The following is a 26,808-nucleotide window of genomic DNA, read 5'->3' as shown; positions in this document are numbered from 1 at the left end:
TTTTCAACTTTTTTGTAGTTTTATATATATAAACACACATTAGCGCAAATAACCTTCTGTTCTGCCTTGTAAGCCAAGTCTGCTGAATAATTCTTGTAGGTACAAAACTAAAAGACCTGTGCTTTGGTTATAGCAAAACTACAGGAGTTTATATACATGATATATATATCTTATTTAACACATGATTTATGATATTTGAAGTTATGTGAAACAACTTATTTGATTTTATAATGTTGTTTGATTACTGTCTGACTAAATTTCACAAATCTCTTTTTATTCATAGGTGATTGCATTAAAAGGACAAGTGGATTACTGCCTGGTTAACCTAGAAGTTGATGTTGTAAGTAGATATAACAGTAGCTAAGAAATCGGTTTATACATGTAATTGTCTGAGCCTTGAATGTAAGATGTTATTTTTCTGGTCTTCTCAACTACAACTCACAAGCTGTCCATCCCAATTAAAGTCAGAACACTTAGATATGGTTCTTTATTTTCTTTATTGATATTTGTTCCATGTATAGAAAATTTTACACAGAATTTGTTCCCAGCTTACCAACCCACAAGACAGTTTTGGACTAAACTGTGAATGTTCATCCTGAAGATATTCCGTCCGTCTGTCCTGCTTCAGGTTAAATTTTTTGGTCAAGGTAGTTTTTAATGAAGTTGAAGTCCGATCAACTTGAAACTTAGTACACAATTGTTCACTGTGATATGATCTTTCTAATTTTAATGCCAAATTAGAGTTTTGACCTCAATTTCATGGTCAAATGAACAAAGAAAATGATAAAACAAGTGGGGCATACGGTTGCTGGTTGCTATGAACACATTCTTGTTTACAAAGTATTTTTCTCCAGAAGACCTTGACTTTGCATTTCTTTTAAGAGTTAACTGAAAAATATGCTACTGAAAAATATGATGACTGTTATTCTCCAGAAATAAATTGATGATAATTGCTGAAGATATAAATGTTGACACATATTTTTTTGAGACAAAGGTAGGCTATTTATCAGATGGAGTCTCTCTACAATAGCCCCTATCAGACAGTGTAATCTTTGGCAATACACTCTTATGATGTATACTGTAATCTCTGGAATGCTGTTGTTGGCTCCAAACTTTGATCTCATTTGATAAAATTTCATTCAAGGAGTTTAGATTTACCAATATTCTAACTAGATGACTGTAGAGAATTTTAAAATCCTAAGGTCCTTCCTCTGCCAGTTTTTCAGCACTTTGTCTGTGATCATATTAATGATTGTGAATGGATGTATATGTAAACTGCTGTGTCAGCACTTATGTTTTTCAATGTTAAAAGTTCAGTGTATAATTCATACTTCTGCTCTTCATAATTTTTTCAGACTATTTTTTTTTACTGGATGCAATTGGCATACCCTTTTTTACACATCAGAACTGATTTGCAATATAGCTTATCTTTATAGTTAAGTTTTCATATCTGAATTATAACTCTTTTAAAGAAGTATCAATTGTTGCATACTTTTTGAAGCTTTTAAAATTATGAACTAAATAAGTTGTCCTGTGAATACCTTGAAATTGACCCAAATTGTCTGCTGCTCTGGTCAGTATCATTGGACCACTAGGTTGACTGGTTTGTGATAAGGTCAGTACCATAAGACGGCTACCTTAGTGTTCCCTCAGCCAAAGATTCCAAGTATGAGTAGGGTTTTTGAAATTTTGTGGACCTTCATGAATAATTTAGGACTACTTATAATTCATGCTGCAGTAAGCAAAACCCTGTACAGTTGACTTACTTCTGATTTTGGCTACATGCATTATTATAAGACTAACATTATTTTGGATTGTTCTATGGCAATAAACTTAACTTTGATATGGACACAGGCTTTCTGTAACCTTTTGTCTTTAATAGACAATGATCAAGTGAGCAGTTTCTTGCAATAGACAGTTTAATTGTTATTTAAATATGGCCAACTTGTTAATTGACTCTATTTGAGAATTGTTTTTTGAAAATTTTCTTTTTATTTGTCAATCTGTTACTGTCCCGACATGTCTTTATCAGATTGTAAAACAGACTAATGAGATGAAAAGTCCTGACAAATCCTATCTATGGTAAACAAATTTACCCACTTGTATTTTCAATATTTATCTAAGACTTGATAATTCAGATGTTGCCACATCAGTCATTATCCATTGCTGAAAAATTGTTGTTGATAATAAGATTTAAATTGTGATAATATGATTGAAATGGACAGCTATTTTGTAATGTCTGGATCTCTAAATGTATTACATTGGTAAAGTCACAAGGGACATGTATCAAATTTCCAGCTGCTGTAATCAACAACATATAAATACATTGTTTATATTAGACATTGCAAAATTGTTTTATTTGCTCTATTTGAGCTGTAAGTTTCAATATGCACACCAGTTATTGGGATCTGAAATCCAGATAGGGATCTCAAACCCCTTTTGTTCCAAACCCTAGGTATAGTTGATAAAAAATACAAATGGTGGGAAGTAAAATGTGGATCAGATTCCCATTGAGGATTATGCTCTTTGCAATTGATTCAGATTTTACTGGTCCACCATTTTGATCCCTCTGCTGATTTCAGACCAAGGTACCCAGTGTGATAAGACATCAATAATGATTTGAAATTGCATACAAAATTGTGTCATTTTCTACATGTGACCTAGGAATTTCTGGATGACAGCAATTATGATTTATTTTCACACTTTGCTTATAAACTTGCATCAACCATCTAGCTGAAAGATTTAAAATGAGAATTAACACTGCAATGAATTCAAACCTGTATCACTTTAAACCAAAAATTTAATTTCACTTCCATCAGCAAAACGGTTTCAGCAAAACACATTAGTTTAAAGAGTACAAATACATACTTGTTTCAATTGAAAAGTATAGAAATAATAGAATGTTTATAATATAATATCTATTTTTTGTCTAATCACATTCAGAAAAGTATATGCAAACTTCAGTAAAAAATTGAATGAGACTGAAAAACAAATAATTGAGTTCTCTCAGTATATTGTATTTGTTCAGAATGGTCTAATAGTAAATTATTTAAGTGGTATAGCATTATTTTATGAAATGAACTAATACAGCACTTGTCTATTACAAATTACATCATATGTTAGAAAAGAGTTTTCTTTGCATGAACTCAAAGACTGAATGTGAGGCATTATTAAAAGATCTTAAAATGTTAAAAGACATTTTAACATAGTATTTGGTACAGGGCATTGGCAAAATGTGAATAGTTTTGTTTATAGATTTGAATAGATAAATCCTAGAGATACTAATAATTTCCATAATATGTTAAAATATAACTTAACAACTAACGGGTCACACAATTTTCTTTGTGACAAGAGGTATATTTAACCTTTGTCACTATGGTACTTTTGAAGCAAGTCTTGTACTTCAACAATAATTGAGTCAACAGATAGAAAAGCTTGTACCACTTTGTAAAATGGTAAAATACATTTATCTTAAGTTTTTGTAAGCTCTGGAAGGTAATGTGCACTTTACAAACATTTGTACATAGTGTTTAATACTTTTACAAGTATTAATGCATGTTTGTTGCACAACCAACACTTTAATCGACATAAACCTTTTTAACTGATGCATGCACTGCAATCTCGCATGGGATTATGTGACAATCGGGTGTCATAACCCCAGTCTACTTGCAACATTTAGGAAACATAAACAAATTAAGTTGAGGATGAAATTCTATTGAAGTTGTACATCTGTGCCGACAAAAAAGTGAAAAAATGTTTTAATGATGTAAAGGGGGCTTGCTGCTGGGATAATATTAAGGTATACATTACGCCAATTTATTAAATCTACTAATTTAATTGGACCACCTAGGGTGTAACTTATAATTTATAGAAGATGAAGTGAAAAAATTCAACATAATTCATTGAAATTTATGTCCTGATATATATTCCTTACATTATGGTCATTTTTTTATAAGATCAATTTCAGGGAATATAAGGATATAATTATAAGGAAAAATGAAAAATGCTGTAAGATTTATTTTGTCTGGTAGATATATGAAAAGAGTTAATTAATGTTAGGTATTACTTAACACCTCTTCAGATGTGCAGCAATCAGACTTATGAAAGCTTGCATGATGAAACTGAATCCAACATTTTACTTGATTAAATACTATTAAATACTCCTAGTATTAATTAACTGTTGCATCATTCAGTTTCTTATATTGCTGATTCCATCATGATTACATCATTACAATTTTGCATGTGAAAATCCTTTTGGAAGCACATAGTACTCACTTTGTCAGTCCGTCCTGTCCATTTTTCTGTTTGCTGAAATGAATGGTTTGTGGATGCTAACTGGAGAACTTGAGCCTCCCATGTTTGAGTTGAATAAATTATATACAGTAACAGATGAAAAAATATATGGAAAGGGAAAAGGCAAATTGGTCGGGGTCAAAAGGTCAAGGTCTAAAAACTTGGATCAGAAACCATGAATGAACATTTGTACAACTCAAATAATGTAAGATTATCCTTTTTTCCTAATTTAATCTATTTTGTTGTTTTCTTTCATATTCCTAAGTTTTTGGTTGTTTTGTGTTTTAATTGTTTTTACAGAGGTTATGTTAAGATCTCAGTAACCTTAATGATAAATCTGGTAACAGACTTGACCCCTGTACCAGGCTCTTTAACATAGTTATATGTGAAATCTATGGAATTATTAACTTGAACGTTTCCTGGTATTTATATGACTTCTTTTACTGTGTGAAGCAATATAGTCACTTGACTTTGACAGGTAATATTAATGGCAAGTACTGTTGGTAATAGATAGAGTACAACCTGTAGTACTATATGTTAAGTAGGATTTGTTCTGCAAAGTACAATCCTTAATACCTTTTTATTAAGCACAATTTGTTTTAAGTATTTCTCATGACAGAAAAAATATAATTTTATCAACATGAGTGTTGAGAACAATAAACGAGAAGTATTCTCTTCACAACCTTCTTATAACAATGATTAATAATACTGAACCAACATTAACACAAAATCCTGAGGAAAAAAAAACATTTATGCAATTATTCCATGTATTGGAGGGGAACAAATTTGACGCATTAGGATTTAAACCTTGTTTTTTTCTACAGACAGATAGTCATTTACAAATTCATCATCAAATTTAGGAAATAATGAGCCTATCTGAATTGGCCATCAGAAATCTGGTGTGGCCATCAATTGTTTTACTTACACATCGTTGATAATCTAGTGCTACTAGCAGGTCAGTCAGTAATGGAATTTTGTCGTAGAAATGGAAAATCAGCCAGGCCAGTGATATAATTTTGTATAATGATGCTTAACACTTTATAGAGTCGTGATCAATTATTGGTATCCATGTGTTTGTTTTCTCTTGTTTTGTCAACTGTTAAGTTTGATCTTTTATCGAGTTATACCTTAACATTGTTATTGTATGTTCCAGTGACAATGGCGATGTAATTCACTTGTCAAAGATTCCAGAACAAGTGCATACAGAATACAAAGCATGTTCAAAAAATCAGATAAAAGCACTTTTTTTCACAGATGAATTTCTGGTACATTGGTAATAGAATTTTCAAGCAGCAAAACAAGACAACTGTATAAGCATACCAATACATGGAAAAAACAGGATTAAAGTCATTTTTTCTATCTTTTTATCTTGGTATAATGTTAGATCAAGCCAAAGATCTGTATGCAGATTATGCTGACAATAATTAAGGGGGTAATATTTTTGTTGTTAGAAATAAGTTTTGTATGCAGATTATGCTGACTATAATTAAGGGGGTAATATTTTTGTTGTTAGAAATAAGTTTTGTATGCAGATTATGCTGACTATAATTAAGGGGGTAATATTTTTGTTGTTAGAAATAAGTTTTGTAGGCAGTATGCTGACTATAATTAAGGGGGTAATATTTTTGTTGTTAGAAATAAGTTTTGTATGCAGATTATGCTGACTATAATTAAGGGGGTAATATTTTTGTTGTTAGAAATAAGTTTTGTATGCAGATTATGCTGACTATAATTAAGGGGGTAATATTTTTGTTGTTAGAAATAAGTTTTGTAGGCAGTATGCTGACTATAATTAAGGGGGTAATATTTTTGTTGTTAGAAATAAGTTAGTTGAGCAGGTATTACTAATAGGATGTTTTCCCCACCAGAATTCTTGACTTCGTAATTAGTTCAGTGTCCTTAACATTTTTATCTCTATGTATATTGATTTGGATGAAAGTTCTTTACTTTAGAAGAGTTGTATATATATATGCACTTGATAGATTTGTATCAGAGTAAAGGACGGTTAAAATAGTTAACTTTTGAAAAGAGTAGCCTGTAGCAATTTTATTGAAATTCTATTGATTTGTTTGCATAAATTTAATACACTGTATTTATATAAGAAGATGAATATTTGGCGAACAAGAAAGTAAAAATTCCTTTGATTCATTTTGTATATTTGACTTAATAGATTATTTGAGAAAGTCTAACAATTTGATACTTCTTAAAATGTTCTTGGCAGTGATCTTAGGGCAGGGGGTAAATATGCAACTGTGTCTTTGATTTGCTTACACAACTGAAATTCTTTTAAAAATATCTATCCAAACATATGGGGAGATAACTCTTGAAAGATAGAAATCAGCTAATGTTTGACAGGGTGGCACTCAATAGGAACCAGTTTAGAATTAGAATTTGAAATAATCATGACATTTAACATTTGTTTCTTTTGTAACAATTTACCAAGGTGTCAGGGATCACAATTTTCTCTTGTTTACTTTTTTTCCACCCAGACAGCTGTTAATATTCCTCTTACTTCATTGTGATGTATTTGTTTTTTGATAAATAACCAATTAAAACTCAATCAATCAAACAAGAAAACGTAAGCATAAGATGGAGTTTTTGAGAAATTCAATCTTTTGACACATATTGGTTTAAAAGAACATGAAGTTCGCAGTAGTTTGTTAATGAAATGTGAAGATCCTTTAACGAGGGATCTGTCTATCAAACTGTTACAGAATTATTGGATTCGTTATTACTTAAAATGTTAATTAGCACTTTTTAACTCGTTTGTGGCCAGGTTGGCTACATCTGTCTACACAGTCTTCATTAGAATTGTTTTATTTCAGAACACACACTGACGTTACGGAAAGTGTAAATGAACTTATCTTTTTGATCACTGACCCTCTTCTTATACATTTTTGAAAGATATTTGTGGAATAAAAGAAGAACTGAGGTGGTTTTAAGGAGGAGGGTGCACAGGGGTTCTGGACCCCTTTTGTCAAAATACTGGATCTAAATAAAAAGTAACACCTTTGAACATGTGGACTTGATGTTCGTTATGTTAATTCAATGCTTCATTTCTATATATTTGAATTTTCCTCTTACTTTATATAGGAAGTGAGTGAAAAGTTAGAAATTAAACCAAAAAGTTATTTTGATTTAAGAAAATTGTTGCCTAGACATCTTATTTTAGTTTTTATTAGTGTGTTACACTAATGTTTGTTATGTTTCCTCCAGCTGTTTGTTCTTTTGTCTAGGAATCCAACTATTAAATTATTTCCTTCATTTTATTGATATTTGTGTCTAGTTTAAGATTGGGCCCTATAATATATGTCTATAAATAAAAAGGGTTAGAAGTCTTTTACGTCTGGCGTATATTCTAAATTTAGTCCTGGTATCTATGATGAGTTTATTTAGTCACTAGCTTCAGATATAGCAAAAGTGCAGGATATAACTTGACAAAAAAATAACCAAGTTTATCATAATTTGAAAAAATGTCAACGAAAATAATAACTGATTATAATTTAATGTATAGTGTTTAGTAGCTTGTAAAACAGTGACAGTTGTGACACATATTTACAGTTAATTGGACCAGCTATGTGCCCTGAGAGGCTGTCGCATAGCAGATCATAACCTTACAGTCATGTAGTTTATCATGTATGTTTTGTTTCAAGCCTTTTCTGTAAAACTTAAAACATAAGTGTTATATTTTTAGTAAATTAGTATTTTTTTCTGTTTGGTTGAACATTAAGTTAGACCTCCCACAAAATGAATAAATAAATAAAAGATGATTGTTTATGAGATAAACATGACAAAATACATATTTTTTGTCAAAAATTTGTTTATAGTTAATAAATATGTTAGAGGCAGGATCTGACTTCATAGGGAGCAGTATGTTCAGATGAAGGTTTCTAAGTCAGAAAAGATAACTATTATTTCCCTAAATGTAAGTACATGTACATATATGTTTGACAATAGAGTTATGTATACATGTATGTGTTACATAGGAGATAGGCTTGACATGTGATGTATATTGGTATCGGTACATCTAACTACCCAGGCATCTAGTGTACAATCTTTATTGTTTTTGTCTATTCTCGACTTGATGTACTCTTAGTCAACTTTATTAACTTTTGTCAGTAAAAAAAGCGAAAAAAAATGTTTGAAACGTTTTTATCTGACAGCATCATTTAGTTCATGATAAAGTCACGTTTAAGAAATAATCTGTTAGTATTTTATGATTTAAAAAGAAACTCAATATTGGAAAAAAAAATGCATACTTTTAATTTTAACAGATATCTTGCATCTGCTTTGAAATGAGTATATTTTAAACACCCTTTGTTATAACTAACCTTTCAGGTCAGATTGTTGGAAGAAATGTAAGAATATTTTGATGATGGAAGTTTTTAACGACCTTGACTGGCAATATAGCCCTGGCAGGGTCGGCTTTCAAGAATATTTTGTTCACCTTTACAAAAGTTTATAGAATATGATTTATAAAAAATCTATGGTGCTGGAAAATACGTTGATTATCCTTTGATTATTCATGAAATGATGACCTTGACCCCTTACTTAATTTATTACTACTAAACATTTCCAATAATTTAAACTTTTCCTTACATGCACCATCTGTGTTTATAACATAAATATACAATTATGATGGTTTTATTTCCTTAAAATTTGTACCTTTCTATTATATATTTTTTCTGAACAAGGGAGTTAACCCATTTTGCAGAAAAAATTAAGAAATGAGTTTTTTTTATGGCTGCATATGTTGCTGTTTGTCCGTAATAAAAAGTAGATTAATGGACATCTTGTTTGGTTTCAAATCCTTGACTATTTATCAGTGTTAGATTTGTAACCTCCGTAATCAATGATCATCTGAATCCCCACAGAGAAAAGTAAAAAGCAGAAAATTTGTGGGGAAACTGATAGTTAGATGGCTTGTCTAATAAATCAGAATAAAAAATCCTCAAGCTGGATTAGAAGCATTTGTTAACCAGATGTAAAACATTTACAAACATACATAGTTATTATGTGACAAGAATCTAATGTTTCAACAGATTTATAACAATTTATAGGTTCTGTAAAGCAATAGTCTTGTCATTAACTAACTTCTCCCGCTAACCTCAATATGTTATTTCCCCGATGCTGCTGACTTTTAAAGGTACCAAGTCACTTGTATATGGATTTACTATTAGAAGTTAATTCATGCCTGGATTTTGTTGTTTAGGTTGGTTAACACTGCATTTACAAACACCGCTGTTTAAGGAACTGTATCAGAGCCTTTTCTACTGACTGTTGTTTCGGTAGGTATTAATTATTACAAGGCATCTAATTATTTAATAATTCTGGTTAGTAAGCTGTACCAATACAATAATTACCAACTAAAGGACACTAACTGTACAGCCTTTTTACAATGAGAATAACCCATACTGTATTGTAAGCTGTAAACAGCTAAAAGACATTGTTCAGCCTGCAACAATGAGAGAAATTTATAGTAATCATGCTACCATGATTTTGGTCATGTTTTTGTGCAATGAAGCCTTGTTTTTCATTTTGACGTGTGAGGTGCTACATAACTCAGTGACCAATTTTACTGCCATATAATACTGTATAAAATAATAAAAAACCCATAGCCCTATATTTGGTCAATTATAAGTCTGTTTTAAATGCCATCAAGATTCTGCCAACATTGCTTTGTCTCAAACAAATTTCAATACCTCATCATTCAGTCATATGGATATTTCTAAGCAGACAATGACCTTTGTGTTCATCCTGGATGTATAGAATATTTTAGGGGCACCTAAGAATGATGTACTAGGCCAAAAAATACCTCACTACTAGTTGCAAAGAATTGACACTTATTTATTGCATGGAAGGAATTTTTTTATACACATTTTTATAATAAAAACCACTCATACCTCCACTGTCTAATGGTTTTTTTCACACTATAGCCACACACATTAGGTCATTTTATAATGTTTAAAGAATATTTTTGCATTCTTTTTCAAGCTGATTCATTCCCCATTCCACAAAAATGTCTTTTCTTCTCCTGAGGTCACTTTTATATTTGTCAAAGGGTACCCAAGTTCAAATTTGATTTATTGTTTATAAAAAAGATAAAGATCGCTTATGATTGGTTTTAAAAATTGCACTTTGGTCAACATTGTGTTGATAACATTATTCACCTTTTGTTTACTTTTTCAATATATTTTGATTGTGATCTTCATTTTCAATTTATTGGTCATTTAAATATTTTATGGTTTTGTTTTGTGACTAAAATGTGTTTGGTCATTACCATAATTTGAGTGTGCTATTGTTGAGTTCTTGACCATGACTATATTAATAATAAATAATTTTGTGTTTATTCTTGGAATATTTTAAAGTATGAGTTTTTGTAGTATGTGATTAAAACCATCGTAAATGAAGTGACCTTCTAAACGAAAAATGGAATAAAAAATATAAAAATGATGTATGAATTAGTTATTCCTTTAAAAGCAAGAGTCTCATACTGAATTTACCAATGGTTATTTTTGAATGAATACTTAAGGTAGATATTTTGAGGTAGGTTTTTAGGAATGGATTTATTATATTAAAATTACTTAAAACTTATATTTAACCAAATAGCTAGAAGATAAGTGTCTTCAAAGAGTTTTTTCAGAATCTCAAAAATATTCTTTTTGTGTGTGCATTTAAAGCCAGCAGCTAGATAAATAATTTGAAATACGGTTACTAGTAAAATACATTCTTTGATTAAATTGAATGCCTGCAAACCTTAAATACACTGAGTCAGCATCTGCTAAAATGGTTTAACAAAAAATCCCTCCCAATAGTAAAAGACCAGAAAAAACATGTGGATATCTTAAAAGCTGTCATTACATCTCATTTATCATAACTTTAGACAGAAGGAAATGTGTGGTTTTCCTGACCATTGAGCTGGACAGGACAGACCACCACTAATAAAGAGGAAAGGAAAGTTGATGTGTTTATACCTGTTTAATTACTTGCAATTAATTTCCAATAAAGGAAATCCATTTCAGGATTGAAATCCAACACCACTATTCATTGCTATTTGTGGTTACAATAAAAACTAGAACACTTACTTCACAATAGAGTGTAAATAATTGACCATCATTAATTAATTATTAACAGATACTTATTCTAGGTCAAGCGTAAGTAAAATTATGTCATTTTGGGATTGGAAAATAAACAAGTATTGTTAGTAGATAATTTAATTATCAAACCAGGTGTGAAATAGGTACTAAGGTACTTGTAGGGATACCTGTACTATATATCTATACTTTATAAAAGTACAATGCCAGTATAAGCTCTTTCAATTTGTTACTTACTTTCTATTTTAATTACTAGAGGCTGTACTTGAGATTTTCAAACGTTTCTTGAAGAAAGTATAATACCTTGTGCAAAAAGTTCAAAAGCTTTGAAAAATTATAACGAAGTAATAATGATAATAATGTTATTTGTAGTAATCAATTACTGTATTAAGGTGTTGATTGAAAATTAAATTAAAAACAAATATTATTATTCCAATGAATCCTTCTTGACAGAAAAACATCTTGCCTTTAGAAAAACATTGTTTGAACTAGAGAATGTATTTTCAAGCTCAATACTTTCAATGTGTTAGTGGTCAGATAAATGCAACATTTCTCAAAAAAAAAAAAAGAAAAAGGCATTGAAGATTTTTCATATTTTTCATTAAACAAAAAAAAATTACACCTTACAGAGTCACAGCAGATATCATTTTGTCAACTGTTTTATCAGTCCCTATAAAAAAAATTGTTCTTATCATTTGTTGTTCACACTTTGAGATATCCACAGAATTTCATCATTTTGTTCCCTAATTGAATTTTAGAAATTTGTCCTATTTTTTTTGGAATGAGAAGAGCACATTCTGATAACTTGTGCAGTTTTTCAAGATATGGTGATAACAAATTGCAACACTGGACAACCATGAAAAATAATACAAATCATAAATGTAGGTTTATAATCTCAATATGATCCTTTTAAAAAGGTGTATCAAGGTTGATTAAAGTCATAGAAAGGGTGTAAAGGATGTTTCCATTTCTAATCCTTTCTCTTAGGCTGTTATTGTAAAGTATTGTCCATCTGTGTCTCTGTTACAAGAGATTTAAGTCTGCATACTTAGGCATTAACATACATGGTTGACCATTTTGTCTGACCTATGTAATGTATTCCTTTTACTGAATAAAATGATGTCTTCCTTTTAAGCTCCAACACTTAATTGTCTGACATATAACTCAGTTGTTTCTGAGGTGGGTGAAATCTACTTACGTAACAAAAAGTAGTTATAAGCTTAGTTGATATATATTTGGTCTCTGTACACTTTTAGATTCCTGAAATATTGCCAAAAATGTATCTGGAAGAATTTTTAATTAACTGCAACATGTACAAAAATTACTTATTTTTCCATTGCGTATTTGCAATTAACTGTTGTATGATGTAAAATAAAAAAAAAATGCATTAAATTTTTAATTAACAAATATTATTTATGTTGTAGATAATGAATAACAATAATACTTCTTACTTACTTAAGTTACAGAATCAGTAGTCTTTTAATGAGACAGAGGAAAATTAAAAGCAAAAAACAGATTTCATATATTTTTCATAGATAAGTCAACTTATTGTTCAAAGCAAAAATTCTTTTATAAAGAAAAAGATATAAGAATATGATTTAACCCAAACCTTTAATAATAATGAAAAAGGACATGCAATAAGGCAGTTACCATGTTTTGAAATGTAAAATAAAAAACATCCAGAAACCGTCTAAAGTTTCTACATCTTTTGAAATATTGAATTTTGTATAATATCATAAAAAAAATATTCACTCCAGACTCAACAGATTTTAAAAGTATATGAAAATGATAAATTTATTGATATAATGGATTAAGGTATGAATAATGGACGGAGAGAGATAAATAATGTGTTTGAAACTATATTAACTTGGTCCCAGACATATCAAATTTACTTAGGATGACTAAAATGCACTCATCATGCAATCTCGTGTGACAACGCCAACTTAATAAATTTAATATTTATATTTCATATCAAACAACTTAATTATTTGGGTTGTCTGTGTATTTTTATGTGGATTAAACTTTTATAAGGTCATAAAAGACGATGTTAATATACCCTTGATATTGTGTTAGAACTGTCAACAGAATATTTTCAGTGATTTATGTATTTTTCTCAAGTGATTGTTTTTCAGTATAAATGTTTTAAGGTGTGTAAGTCTATAGCGAAGGTAGTTTTTATCTGCACTGAAACTTCACTCACGGTTACAAAGCAAAATTTAAGCTAAAAAAGTATATAAAATCAAATGAATTAAGTTGTTCAAATATGTATTTACACGTTGTATAAACCTCAAATGGTTTGTGTCTCTATTATTTTAATATATAATATTTGACACTTATTATTTTACAGAGTAATTGAGTCTTCTTCAAAGAAAAAGTATTAAGTAGCCATATTTAAATTTCAGACAGACAATATCTGGTCCAGGGGACAGAAATATGAAATAGTTAGGAGTTTCTTATTGTGACTTTTTGATGTCCTAAATACGATCTTATCTACAAAACATGCTTCCTTTTCCTTCTTTACATCAAATAATAAAAATCGTCAAAAACTCTTTGTCTGAAATGTTGTAAGTGTCCCGTTATATTAAAATTCTTTTAATCCCTGAATAAATTATCCAATTTCAAAGCTTTGAAAATTTATTCCTGGTGCAATTATTTCCAGCAAGGCTATTATAATTGGTAGGGTTGATTAAACATCGTACATACCAATAGAAATAGCCATCATTTTAAAAATTGGCCTGAAAAACTTCTTTTGACAGTTTATAAAATAGAAATATAAAACTGACAAATTACCGTTTTGTAGCAGGGTATCATGCATAAAAGGAATAAATATAATTTGTATTAAAAGTGTAGAAAAGCCATAACTCATGTGAAAACAAGTGTCATCTTGAGATAAAGCAAAGGGGACAGGGGTATAAATGTCCAGTCGAGTGAATAAAACCAGTTAAATACAAAAAGCTTCCTATGTTTTTTTATGGCCATTGAATTTTCATTGGATTTTAATAAGTACAAAAATGAGACTTTATCAACAGTCTGTCAATGGCTGACCAAAACCCTGTGACAATTTAAAGCTATGTTTTTAACTTTGTTACTACATTGACAAAAGAGTTCTAGTGATTTTGATCTGAGATTAGATTGTTTCGACCACCGATGATGGTGATCAGAGAAGAGGGTGGTAGATTTATGGCGAGATTATTGTGATCTACTCCCTTCTATGTTATTAAGTCAAACCAAGGCTACTTTTTAAAATTCTAAAAAAATCTAATATTCTCACAACCCCCAACATTAAGACTGCAAAATTAGAAGGATTTATAGTCGCAACATAAAGGTTGACATAAAAAAAAAACTGCTTTATTCCTTGCTGATTATAAATGAGAGGACATTTGTAAGATATAATTTACAAAGAATTCATTTGAAAATTTAATTTTTTAACTTATTTTGGTAAAACTTAAAAACTTTTCCACTAATAAGCTCTTGTAACTTGTATACAGCTGTTTCAGCAATGTTTGCATTCAATATTGAATAATAATTCCAGTGGATGGAGCTGTTTTTGATTTGGCTGTACTTCTTGAGTACTTAGTCGAATCAGGTACAAACCATAAAACCCCTAAATCAAAATATATGAGATTATTTAAATGATTGTTTCATTGATGCTAATTATCTCATGTTTTTTGTAAAATATAATAAAATATAAAGAAGATATTTCACTGTACTGTATACAGACATCAGGCACATTTCAGAGGTTTGAGTCTGAACAAGTGAAGAGTGTAAAATAAGTCAGGACTTGAGTTTAGAGTTTGATATATTTCAGGAAAAGGTAGGAATATGGTGATAGAAATCCATACAAGCTTGAGTGTGCTAGAAGTCAGGACAAGTAATTAGGAATGAGAAATAAGTCAGGACAAGTTGGGAATGAGATATAAGTCAGGACAAGTTGGGAAGGAGATATAATCTGAGGACAAGTTGTGATTGAGATATAAGTCAGGACAAGTAAGGAATGAGATATAAGTCAGGATAACCAGATAATGAGATACAAGATAGGACAAGATGGGAAGGAGATATAATCTGAGGACAAGTTGTGATTGAGATATAAGTCAGGACAAGTTGGGAATGAGATATAAGTCAGGATAACCAGATAATGAGATACAAGATAGGACAAGATGGGAATGAGATATAAGTCAGGACAAGTTAGGAATGAGATATGAGTCAGGATGTTAGGAATGAGATATGAGTCAGAACAAGTTAGGAATGAGATATATAAGTCAAGACAAGTTAGGAATGACATATATAAGTCAGAACAAGTTGGGAATGAGATATATATGTCAGTACAAGTTGGGAAAGTGATAAGTCGGCACAAGTTAAGTGTGATATAAGGTCAGGTGAATTATCAAATGTGATATAAGTCAGGACATTAGTTTGAAGTGTGACATAATCACATATTTCAGGAAATTTTTATAGTGTCATATAAGTCTATACAAGTTTGGTAGTTAGATAAAAGTCAGGATAATTGGTAGTGTCAATTCAGTCAGGACTGAAGTTGTGAACGATATAGTAGTCTGGACATGTTAGTAAGGATTAGTTTGGAATAAGATATGAGTCAGGACATTGAGTTGGTAGTGTCGTGTAAGTTGGGGCTGAAGTTTGGGTTGCAATATAAGCTGGAACAAGTTTGGAGTGAGATATGTCAGCACAATTTGAGATTGTGATATCTGAGTTTGGAATGAGATATATAAGTCAAGACAAGTTTGGAATGTGGTATGAGTCAAAGCAAGTTGAGAGTGTAATAAAAGACCGTACAATTTGGGATGAGATGTAAGGAAGGAATTGAATGTGAAAATTTTTTTAAGTTTGAGATATTGATATTTAACTGTGTTATTTCACTGTCTCCTTTGATTAAATAATAAATAATTGTTCAATGCCTTGTATACAAAAATGATAACAAAACAAAAAACTCGCATGAAATATTTATTTTAAAGCTATAAAAGAGATAGTCTAATGTAAAAACCATAAAAATGGTAAAAGTAAACAAAAATTGATTTGATTCACAATAATAATTACACCCTGAGCATTAAGTTGTTTGTTGCTTATATTTGGTCAGCATACACATTAGATGGTAAATTGATACACATTACTTTTACATTGAAAATAACTATAACTGGTATGACAATATTCATCTGACAATGACCTTTATTCAAGTATTATATAGAATTGACATTTTAATGTAAGTTTTATAGTTATATTCCCTTAATTGCAGCATTTTAATCTCAACTTCAATTAATATTTAATGTTATGTCCTGGTGAATTGCCCATTTACAAGGTAAACAGTTTTGAATTATTCATTTTCTGAAATTATAATATTTTATTTTGTGCTCCTGACATTTAGCTACGACCTTGAACTATATTTATACTGTGGACATAGGGAAAGGACAAGGTACATTAAGGGCCGTATTTGGCCCCCTATTTTGTCAAAAAATCATTTTCATCTTATAAATGAACTGAGCATCATAAAATATCTTAATATATTTGTTCTTCAATACTACATGCCCAATTTGTCTTCTTGTATGGCAGAAACCTGATTTTGGGTTGGCTAAATTGTGTTGATAACGTCAAAAGATAGAAAAATGTCCATTTGTGGACTGCAATCCTTCATTTTTAAAGGCCTCCGCCAACGTGAGCCACAGAAATAATTAGTGATAAAGATGGCATACAAACCGGATTTTCCGAATATGAAAAGAAATTATTGGCTCACATTGGCGGAGATGCTCAAAAATTAAAAAAATCTTGTAAAAAAACAACAATTTGTGTCAAAATAGTAGTATCGGATCGAAATCGGAGAAAGAGCTGAAAATATCCGCATTCGGCTGTTACGGCAAGACACCCTCAACTAAACCAAGAATACTTCGATATGTGCTCAAGGTTTTCAGTTGTAGGATTTTGCCATCATTCAGTTTCAAATTGTATTTTTTTTTATCTTTATATCAAGGTGGAGTGTGTTTTATCGATTTAAACATGATCAACACCTTACATAGTGAAAACATATGCACTCGGCACACACGATAAACAGGCGTTTTGCAAGTGTCCCCCTCATTAAATAAATCGAAAAAAGTTTGAATATTTTTTTTTCTTCCTTTTTGGGGTTCTTTGGAATAATGTGTAAAGTCGGGACAAGATACCTTGGGTCGAGTTAGTCCAAATAATTATGACGTCTTGAAAGGCTATTATATTTTTTTTCTTTGACGCCTTACGTCGAAGTAAGGCGTCAAAGAAAAAAAAATATAATAGCCTTTTAAGATGTCATAATTATTTGGACTAGGGTCGAGTCTGTAATCGCATACGACTTTGCAAAAGACCACCGCCGAAAAGAACAAGTTAATTCTGTTTAATATTAACGTGAATCTTTTTTGTTTCGAGTACACATCGTCTCATATAAAGGAAACAAATTGATAGCTAGTCCCGGGGAGGTAGTTAGCCCTAGTCCCAGATATCTTTTTTCATTTCTATCATGACTTTACAGTATGCCAATAAATACATACATTTACCAAATCAGAGACATTGTGGCAACGTAGCGTAGTGGTATCGCGTCGGCTTGTGAATGCCGCGATTTACGTTCGAATCTCACAAGGTGTATATTTTTGTCTTAAACGTTTTTCTTCTAATAATAATTAAAAATATTTCAACGAGATAGAATGGCTGGAGTATTTGCTTTGATTATAATAGCTATCAATCTAGTTGGTTGTCAATAAACATTCTTTTATAGTATTTTTCAATGGGATGTTTAGGGACATTATTCACGGTTCTAGTCTCACTTACAGTGTTTCTATATATGCCGCTGATTTCCGCTGTTTCTGGGTGGTTTAGTTTTAACAAAAAAAATATGTAGAAGCTTTTTGGAAAAATTATATTTAAGGAAGAATCTATCTATATACATCATGTAGTTTCAAAGGCACATGCATTTTTAAGGGTATAACTTTTGTCAATTGATAGCAGACAGATGTCCTTTCAAAATGATTTTTGTATTTCAAAAATTGAAATGAATAATAATCATGACATGATAAAAAGGTATAAAAAAATCATGGCTACTCTGATCATTATGATATGTAACGTTTGCTATAATATATATGTATTACTCGCAAACTCTTTTTCAATTTATAACTTTACATCTAACCCTGTCTTTTTACAAATATGAAATTGGCATCCTGAAAATATAAACCATGGGCGCAACATAATGCAATACATGGACTGTCCTGTGTCTGTTCTCAGTAAATGGTATAGTTATTTTGTTGTATACCATTAAAGACTTAATGATCTTTGTATTCAAAGATCAAATCACTTTTTAAGGGAACATTTTTGCGTCCGTATTATATTATCATATGTTGTTGTTTGGTGTTTGTTGTTTATTTCTTGACCAATTTCAATGGGATTGAATTCCGGGTTTTTTTCTAAATGCTGCATCTAACTGTGTTTTATGTTTTTGGATTCAAGGCCCAGTGTTTAAATTGGTCTAAACGTGAGGTTTAAAGGTCCAAAATTAAACTTCGTTTAATTTCATCAAACATTAACATGTATGTCAAATATATCCGTGAATATATATATTTGTCTATTTTTGGGCCCCCTTCATATCGGTCTACAATGAGGTCTATAGGGTCCAAAATAATTTTTTTTTGGTTTTACCAAAATAAAATTCTTGCGGTTCTTTTGATGAGCTGAATCTGTATGTGTATTAAGATATTTGATTTTGGAACTGGTTTTCAAATTGGTGCAAAACAGGGTTCAAATTTAATTCTTCAACAAAAAAGTGAATACATGGGATACTTGATCTGTATGTACCGTTTATATATATTTTAGATTTTAGGCCATGTTTTCAAATTATTTTACATTGAGGTCTGAAATCAGACTTTCTTTGATTTCATAAAAAAAAATGAATTAGTGGGGTTCTTCGATTTGTTGAATCTAACAACATATAGAAATCGGAGTCCAAAAATGATGTTATGTATCGTTATGAACAATCATAGAATAAAAGTTATGTATCTGCTTACCCTAGTTTTTTGTGGGGTTCGTGTTGCTTATTCTTTAGTTGTATATGTTGTGTCATGTGTACTATTGCTTGTCTGTTTGTCTTTCTCCTTTTCAGCCATGTCGTTGTCAGTTTTTTTTTTCAATTGATGAGTTTGACAGCAGTGATTTTCCTAGTATTTAGGGGAAGGAGCCCAGGGCCCATGCAATTGAGAATAAAGCTCGTGAAATGTTTGATTGTGGGAAAATATATTAGTTTATTTATACCGATGGCACACAGTACCAGCCGTTTGCAACTTTGAAGTGGGTTTGGGGACTAGGTTCTAAAGAAAAATTTTGGAAAATTATGTGCAAAATTCTGCATTCTGAGAAGGAATAAGTTATAATTGCATAAATTGTGAACAAAATTCAATAGATTTGGAAACAAAATATCACACTACGACACCAACAAAATCTTGCAACGATGTCTTCATACAATGATATACAACTGGTAATTTTAGAGCTGAAAATTGAGAAAAAAGAGCATATTTCTTTTTGAGACAGGGGTCCATAATCGGACTAAAATATGAGGGTTGTCATGTTTATTTATTTATTTATTTGCTATTTTTTGGGGAGAAGGAGGAGGGGGGGTTGTTTGTTGAAAGTGAACACCAAGCTTTTTTCATCCATAGTCGGACAGAGATTAATCTATAAAAGCTCATTTACTTAGACGACAATACACTATTAGAGAAATACAACATCAACGTAAATCATAAATGAAAAAGGTTTTTGCTATGCAGTTATTACGGTTGCTAGGTAGTTTCTCAGCGAAAAAAAAACAAGCCAAACAAATTGTAAGATTTGTACAATTGTCCTAAAAGTACCAAGCATTAAAACATAGCTTTGGTTAACATATTGTTTACATAAGCCATGAACATATACCAAAGTCTACTGTTGCTTAATATACATTACTGTTGCTAAGGGACATACTGGTGGTTAAGTGTTGATAAATACTCGTTCAATTAATAAAGATAAACAAAACGTTACTGCTTTAGATTTCCATATATGTATTTTACAATTATACATTTTGATTCATATGGACATTACGATTTTTTAGATAAGGTTTAAAATAGCATATTATTGACAGGTTTCAAATCTGTTGCTAGGCAACCAAAAAATGAGAATCGCCAAAAAATGCCATTTTTTTTAAGCTTCTATACCTAGTCTATTGAAATAATAAAATTCAATGTCTTTCAAGAGGGGGCCAAAATTGACCCTTATTGTACCTTGTCCTTTGTATCTTCAATTGCAACTTGACATTTCTGTAACCTTATGTCAAATTGTAGTGGTCAAACAATGGTCAGTTTCTCTGTTTAGAATATTCTATGACACATCTGTTTTATTTCTTTGGTATATTAAGTTGACTTGAATTAAGGAAAAGAGGGGGGTTGAATCTTCAAAAACTCAGATTTGACCTTTGATGATTAGATTCATTTCAAATTAAACAAAATATGATAGGTGCACTGACCTGTGCTATAAGAATTATTTAAACCATGGAAATTAAATGAACATCAAATTGATTATCCATTCAGGCATCTTTGCTGACCAATAACAGCTAAATATTATAAATACAAAAAATAAAAATGATGATGTATAATATGGTCTGGCAATGTAGAAAGATGTCTTCATGGGAACATTTTTAACTGTAATGTTTCTGGTGAGCTAAAGAATACTTGTATGGTTATCCAAAACTAAATAATTGACCTGTTTGATACATGAACATGTTTCCATGAAGAAGTGGAATTTGTTAGTCTATTTGGCATAGTTTTCCCATTGATATTAACTTTCAGAAGCATATATGTGAAAGGAGTTTGGCACTCACATGTTCCATTACATATGCTTGAAATATGCCCAGTTCCTTGATCTTAAAATTCCACTATATGACTTTGACATGTATAATAGTATAAATGGACAAATGTTCAAACAGTCAATGTCAGTCCAGTTATGTTGGTCTAAATGTTACTTTGACCTGAAACAGGTCACATCAACTCAACCTTTTGTATGCAAGTGAAATATCTTATCTCAGTTTTGAAGTTTTACATGACTTTTAATGTTAATTTCTGATGTTCTATGGTTTTCAAACAATTTAATACAACTGTCATTTGATCTTTTGACTTTTTCTAACCTTTGACCCAATGACAATAAGGCTTTAAAATATTCAACATATCAAAATGAGCTGTGAAGATACTAAAGTGAAAAGATGAAAAAAGAAAATGCTGTAGCTCAAATTGGCTTTTGGCATTATAAAAATATTTGAATATAGATTTTCAATTGGAATGCTCATAAATTCTCCTTTCTGTTGGATGAATTTATGTGTCCTACCATCTGTTTAAAGCTAGTTGTACGGTTTACCACTTTGACCATGTGCTTGTATCCTCAACTTTGATGGACATGTTAACAAGTTTTCTTTGGTAACAAAATTTGTAGGAATTTAAAAAACATATGTCCGATCGGTGTTAAAACTGTATCATGTTTCATTTTGTGAAATGTTAGACCGATCTGAATACACTGTAAAGCATCTGCTGACTTATTAAACTTCATGACCTCCATGATTTATGGGATCCCAAGTTCGTCATTTAAAAAAGTAGTATACAGTGTTTGTTTCTAAACGGAAATTGGCGTAAAAAGTATGCAAGGCTGTTAATCATGTATATGTATCTTTTACATATCATACTGGCAATAAAAACAACTTAATAACCACAAAAAGGCAACAAAGAAAAGGAACAATTATAATAGAATTTGATTTAAAATTAAATGAAAACATTTGTTAATAACATGTAAGATTGAGTTGACAACAGAATAGATCCTTTGTGATATTTTATTTTCTGTGCCCGCTATAACTTTTGTCCACGGAGTGACAATGACTGTATTATATTACAGGGTTATTGAGGGTTTGATGGGTTACTTAGAACCATTGCCCTCAGACACAAAGAAAACGGTAGGCTTGTTTTCTTAGATGAAGTGTTCAGTCAACAATTATTGGTGATTTTATTGCATTTTTTCATGGAGAAAGTCGAGCGTTTTGTGATTTTTGTTGTTATTAGTTATAACTCTGCATTGAATACATGTAATTATGTTTTCAGTGAATGTAGAGAATAAGTAGTGTTAAATGAGGTGAAGGACAGGTGTTAAGATCTCCGTCGCGTGCCCGCTGATAGCTTTATCACTTCCTGCTTGACTTTATATGGAAAAAAATATTGGCTTTTTGTCCATAATAAAAAGTTAGGTTCTTCAAGTAGTTTGAAGTTCACTTAGCAATGATTATAAAAATGTCAACCATCCCCTGGACCCATTGGGACATTTAGATTACATAGGGTATTGACCCTTTTTTACTGCTGTGTATCCATTAGGAAATATTAAATTTGTAACAAACATCATTTAAAAAAAATTATGGAAGAAAAATTTGATGTAGAAAAAACATTGGTATGAGATATGGAAAACTGATTTTAGCTAATACAATTGTACATGGACATAATTCAAGAGCAAAAACTTTTTTCATAATTATAAAGCAAAAAATGATATCATGATTTGTATAATACATATCTCTCATTGTGTCAGGATACTTTTCTTTCTCCAATATTTATTTTGAAGTAGGTGCAGTTATTATTGTCAGTAAATGTTACTTTGTACTTTTCGTCAATATTGGTGGTATAAGCGTTTTTTTAAGTTTAATATGAGGTCATTTTTTTAAGTTTGATATGAGGTCATACACACATCTCCATTTCAAACAGGATTACTCTTTTGCATGTTGAACACAAATTAAAGAACATTTCATTACAGAACTATTCTGTAACGAAACACCATAGATGTTCTATAACTTGGAGCAATTAATCCTGCTTTGTGCTGACTTGTATAACTTTAATGAGAATACTTGAATGAAAATAAAAGCAATGTATCAAATCATTTTACTTTTTTCATCTTTATTTCTAGGTTTAAACCCAACTGCTTTGTGAATGAAAGATCCAGATTTGAGACATCAAAAGAAAATATTTGATATCAAAGGATTCAGGTTAATTACAGGTTAATTACAGGTGAGTCAGGTATAATGCAGGTTGCATGTTAATTTTGTACAATATTGAAGGATTAGATTGTCCAGCGAAAGAAATTGTTTCTTTAGGTCACTATTTTATATAGAAATTTATCATGTGGCATTTTTCTATTGTAAAAATGACAATTGCAGCCAATAAGTCTAATGTTAACATATGGTCATTTCTTAAGAAGATTTTTTTCCTATTTTCAATGAATAAACTAGTTTATTAAAATGAATTAAGTATTCAAAACGACTTCACTGTGACATGTTTGATGTAGGATTCTATTAAAAAAGACAGATAAAAATAATGTTAAGGTGAAAAAAGGTGAGAAAATAAGTTTTAGTACATGGGATTATGCACATATATAAAGCAGTTGTTACACGTTAGGAAATAATGTTAAGGCAACCACATAAAAAGAGTACAATACATATATACATCTGTTGCAGACTTTATATATATGCATTTATAAAACTTGATATATTTTATAAGGAAAATAAGTTATCTAGAGTTTTCATCTTATTGTTAGAACTTGTTGAAGCCACGCAGCCAGGTCATATGTCTCTTGTATAAAGGTCAAATCCAGTTTCTGCTGTTGAGTTTAAACAATGGGTCATCTTTTTACTTGAAGGATACAGTAATACTGTTTGTCATTTTTCTGTTATCTGACGCTGAAGATTTAGTAAAACTATGGTCATCTTTCTGAGGATAATTTTTTTTTTTTTTAGATTATGATTTCATGCTTTTTGTTAGTTGCACTGTGCATATTTTGGATTGTGTTTTACTTTTGCAACATATGTTCTAGGTAGGCAAAAAAGGGGTAAAAGGGGGTTGAGTGACCTCACTTTATATTTTACTGCTGCATACAACTTTCACCACAAGATAAACCAAACATTTTAGATTATTTGAATTTTAACTGTCGGGGAAAGGGGGGGGGGGGGGTATTGTTATCATGTGTTTCAATGGTAAAATCTGTTTCTCTAGGCTGTATGTAGACAAAATTTTTCTTGCTTTTTCAAAGTTGCAAAAAGAAGTTTTCTTAACCTTTTTGTTTGTGTCACAAGGCATGGTTTACCTTTTCACAAAGTCAAAATATGAAATTCACAGAAAAGCAAGGTAACTTGATGTAATAATTGAATTTTGACCTATAAAGAACAAAGATCAAACTACACATTGATTATGAAAAAAGATATTCCATGTTAGTCTATCTGGACCATGTATTGTGTGTCTTTGTTTCAACGTCTATTTTCTTGGAAGGGTCAGGTGTTGGTTATTGGTGTGGTTTTTGTACTGTCCCTTATTTTAAGATATAACCTAAAATCACTGTCATATATAATGAAATTTTTAATGCTTGTGATATATCTACTCTAATTAGAAATCAAATTTGACCTTTATCTTTATACTTGTTCCATGATATAAAAATAAATCCGTTTCTGTATTTACATTTCATTAACAGAGTAAGACGGTAACATAGTCATTATTCTCTCAGTAAGCTCATCAGAACATGTTTTTAATGAACCTTTATGAGGTTTTTTGTCAAATAATAGAATCACATTAATTTCAATCAAAGTTTTAAGTCGTAATGTGCTCATCAAGCAGAAAGTTCTATAAATGTTTGAAATTAAATTGTCAGTAACAGTTGTTTCATCTTGGCAGTGAAACTAAAAGTGATAAACAAAAAATTTAATCAGATTTCAAATTTGTCTGTTGGTGGTATATTCATTTAAAAGTTTTTAATTTGAATCTTGTTAATTTCTCTTCTTGTTTTAGTTATTTTTTGATGGAATGTTGGTTTCATTTCAATTTTATATCATTATACCATTACCATATTTATAACCCACACGTAAGAGGTTTATATTGTTTTTTTTTCCATCATATTTTTGTCAAATTCCACATTTCCATTCTCAATTTTATTCAGTCAAATTACCAATAAAAGACATTTAAAAAGTTTTGTTAAACTCTGTATTGCACCCCTACAGCATCACTTGAAATTTCATTATGTTTAGCCAACTTCTTTATATATTGTTACTTCCCTTGACAAACAATTCCATAAGTTTTCTTCTGTCTTGAATAGTAATCCGATTCAGATCCAGGATTTAGAGAAAAAAAAAGGGGGACAAAATTTTGTGGAACCGGAAACAAATCTTGATTCACCATAAACAAACCTTCAGGGGAACTGGGAATTCAGGTACAGGTAAATAAACCTGCGGTTTGATAGCTAAATTTTGTTTCTTTTTATGAATGCAACAATTGCACTTTTGATATATCTTAAAATCGGTATTTAGTGCAAATGATTGTTAACAGGTGATAGTTTACCTGACATGTTATTTTAGCCTATCAATTTCTTAATGATCAATTTAAATGTCTGATTGTAAAAAGTTCAACCAATAGAATAAGTAACTAAAATCATTGAAAGATTATGCTTTTATTTCAATTTAGTTTTCAGGAATTGAGTTGACATCCCTTTTTCTGAACTTTCTCCATTGCAATCCACAATCTCCTAATCTTGAGAGCTGACTTAATTACATTTAAAAAATTCGTCATAAAAATATAAATATCTGAAATGCACAGTGGCGGATCCAGAGGGGAGGTTCTGGGGGTTGGAAACCCTCCTTTTTTTGGACGATCAATGCATTTGAATGGGGACATATAGTTGGAACCTTTTTATCCTGGTTTGGGAACCCCCTTTTCGAAATGGCTGGATCCCCCTGATGCATTCATTTAACTTCTTTTGATACCTTTACTCTCTGCCAGTTGTTCATACCAAAATGCTAATTAAAAGGAGAAGACATTTGTATTTTCTTCAAAAGGAAATATTTATTATTAAAAAATTTGATTTATTCAAATCCATATTACTTTGAATTGGTTATTAAAATAAATAATTCTTGCCTAATGGGAATAATAACATGACGGTAAATATTCTGATGAAAAATTCAATTTTGGATAAAAAATATTAGTCATGTGTAATGTAGCTATATACCCTCCTGCGTATTTTAAGTGTTTTTGTTAGATTTTTAGGAAGACGTTAAATGAAGTGTAATTATAACAAAAGATACGATGATTCAAATGCATATTAATTACATAATTATGCATCAAAGTAGAAAATTTTAAATGGTTTTTCATTAAAACTTTGAAAAATTTGATAGCTTGCTGTTTTGGTTTTATTAAATTAAATATGATTGGATTTTTGTCGAGCCTTCGACTTTAGTCGAAAAAGCGAGACTAAGCGATCCTACATTCCGTCGTCGTCGTCGTCGTCGGCGGCGTCCACAAATATTCACTCTGTGGTTAAAGTTTTTGAAATTTTAATAACTTTCTTAAACTATACTGAATTTCTACCAAAC

The 26,808-nt window shown here is 30.6% G+C and overlaps 1 protein-coding gene across 1 annotated transcript in view; it reads left to right on the top strand.

The window, feature by feature from the left end:
- The first annotated feature begins 286 nt into the window (after window positions 1-286).
- Window positions 287-26,808, top strand: part of LOC143078893 (roundabout homolog 1-like) — a 118,437-nt gene continuing 91,915 nt past the window's right edge. Inside the window, exons 1-2 of the mRNA XM_076253923.1 lie at window positions 287-340; window positions 23,367-23,467. The gene's annotated coding sequence lies outside the window, so the exon portion shown is untranslated. The remainder of the gene's footprint in view (window positions 341-23,366; window positions 23,468-26,808) is intronic.

Source organism: Mytilus galloprovincialis, chromosome 6 (genome assembly GCF_965363235.1).
Source record: "Mytilus galloprovincialis chromosome 6, xbMytGall1.hap1.1, whole genome shotgun sequence".
NCBI lineage: Eukaryota > Metazoa > Mollusca > Bivalvia > Mytilida > Mytilidae > Mytilus > Mytilus galloprovincialis.
This window is presented reverse-complemented; position numbering and strand designations above follow the sequence as displayed.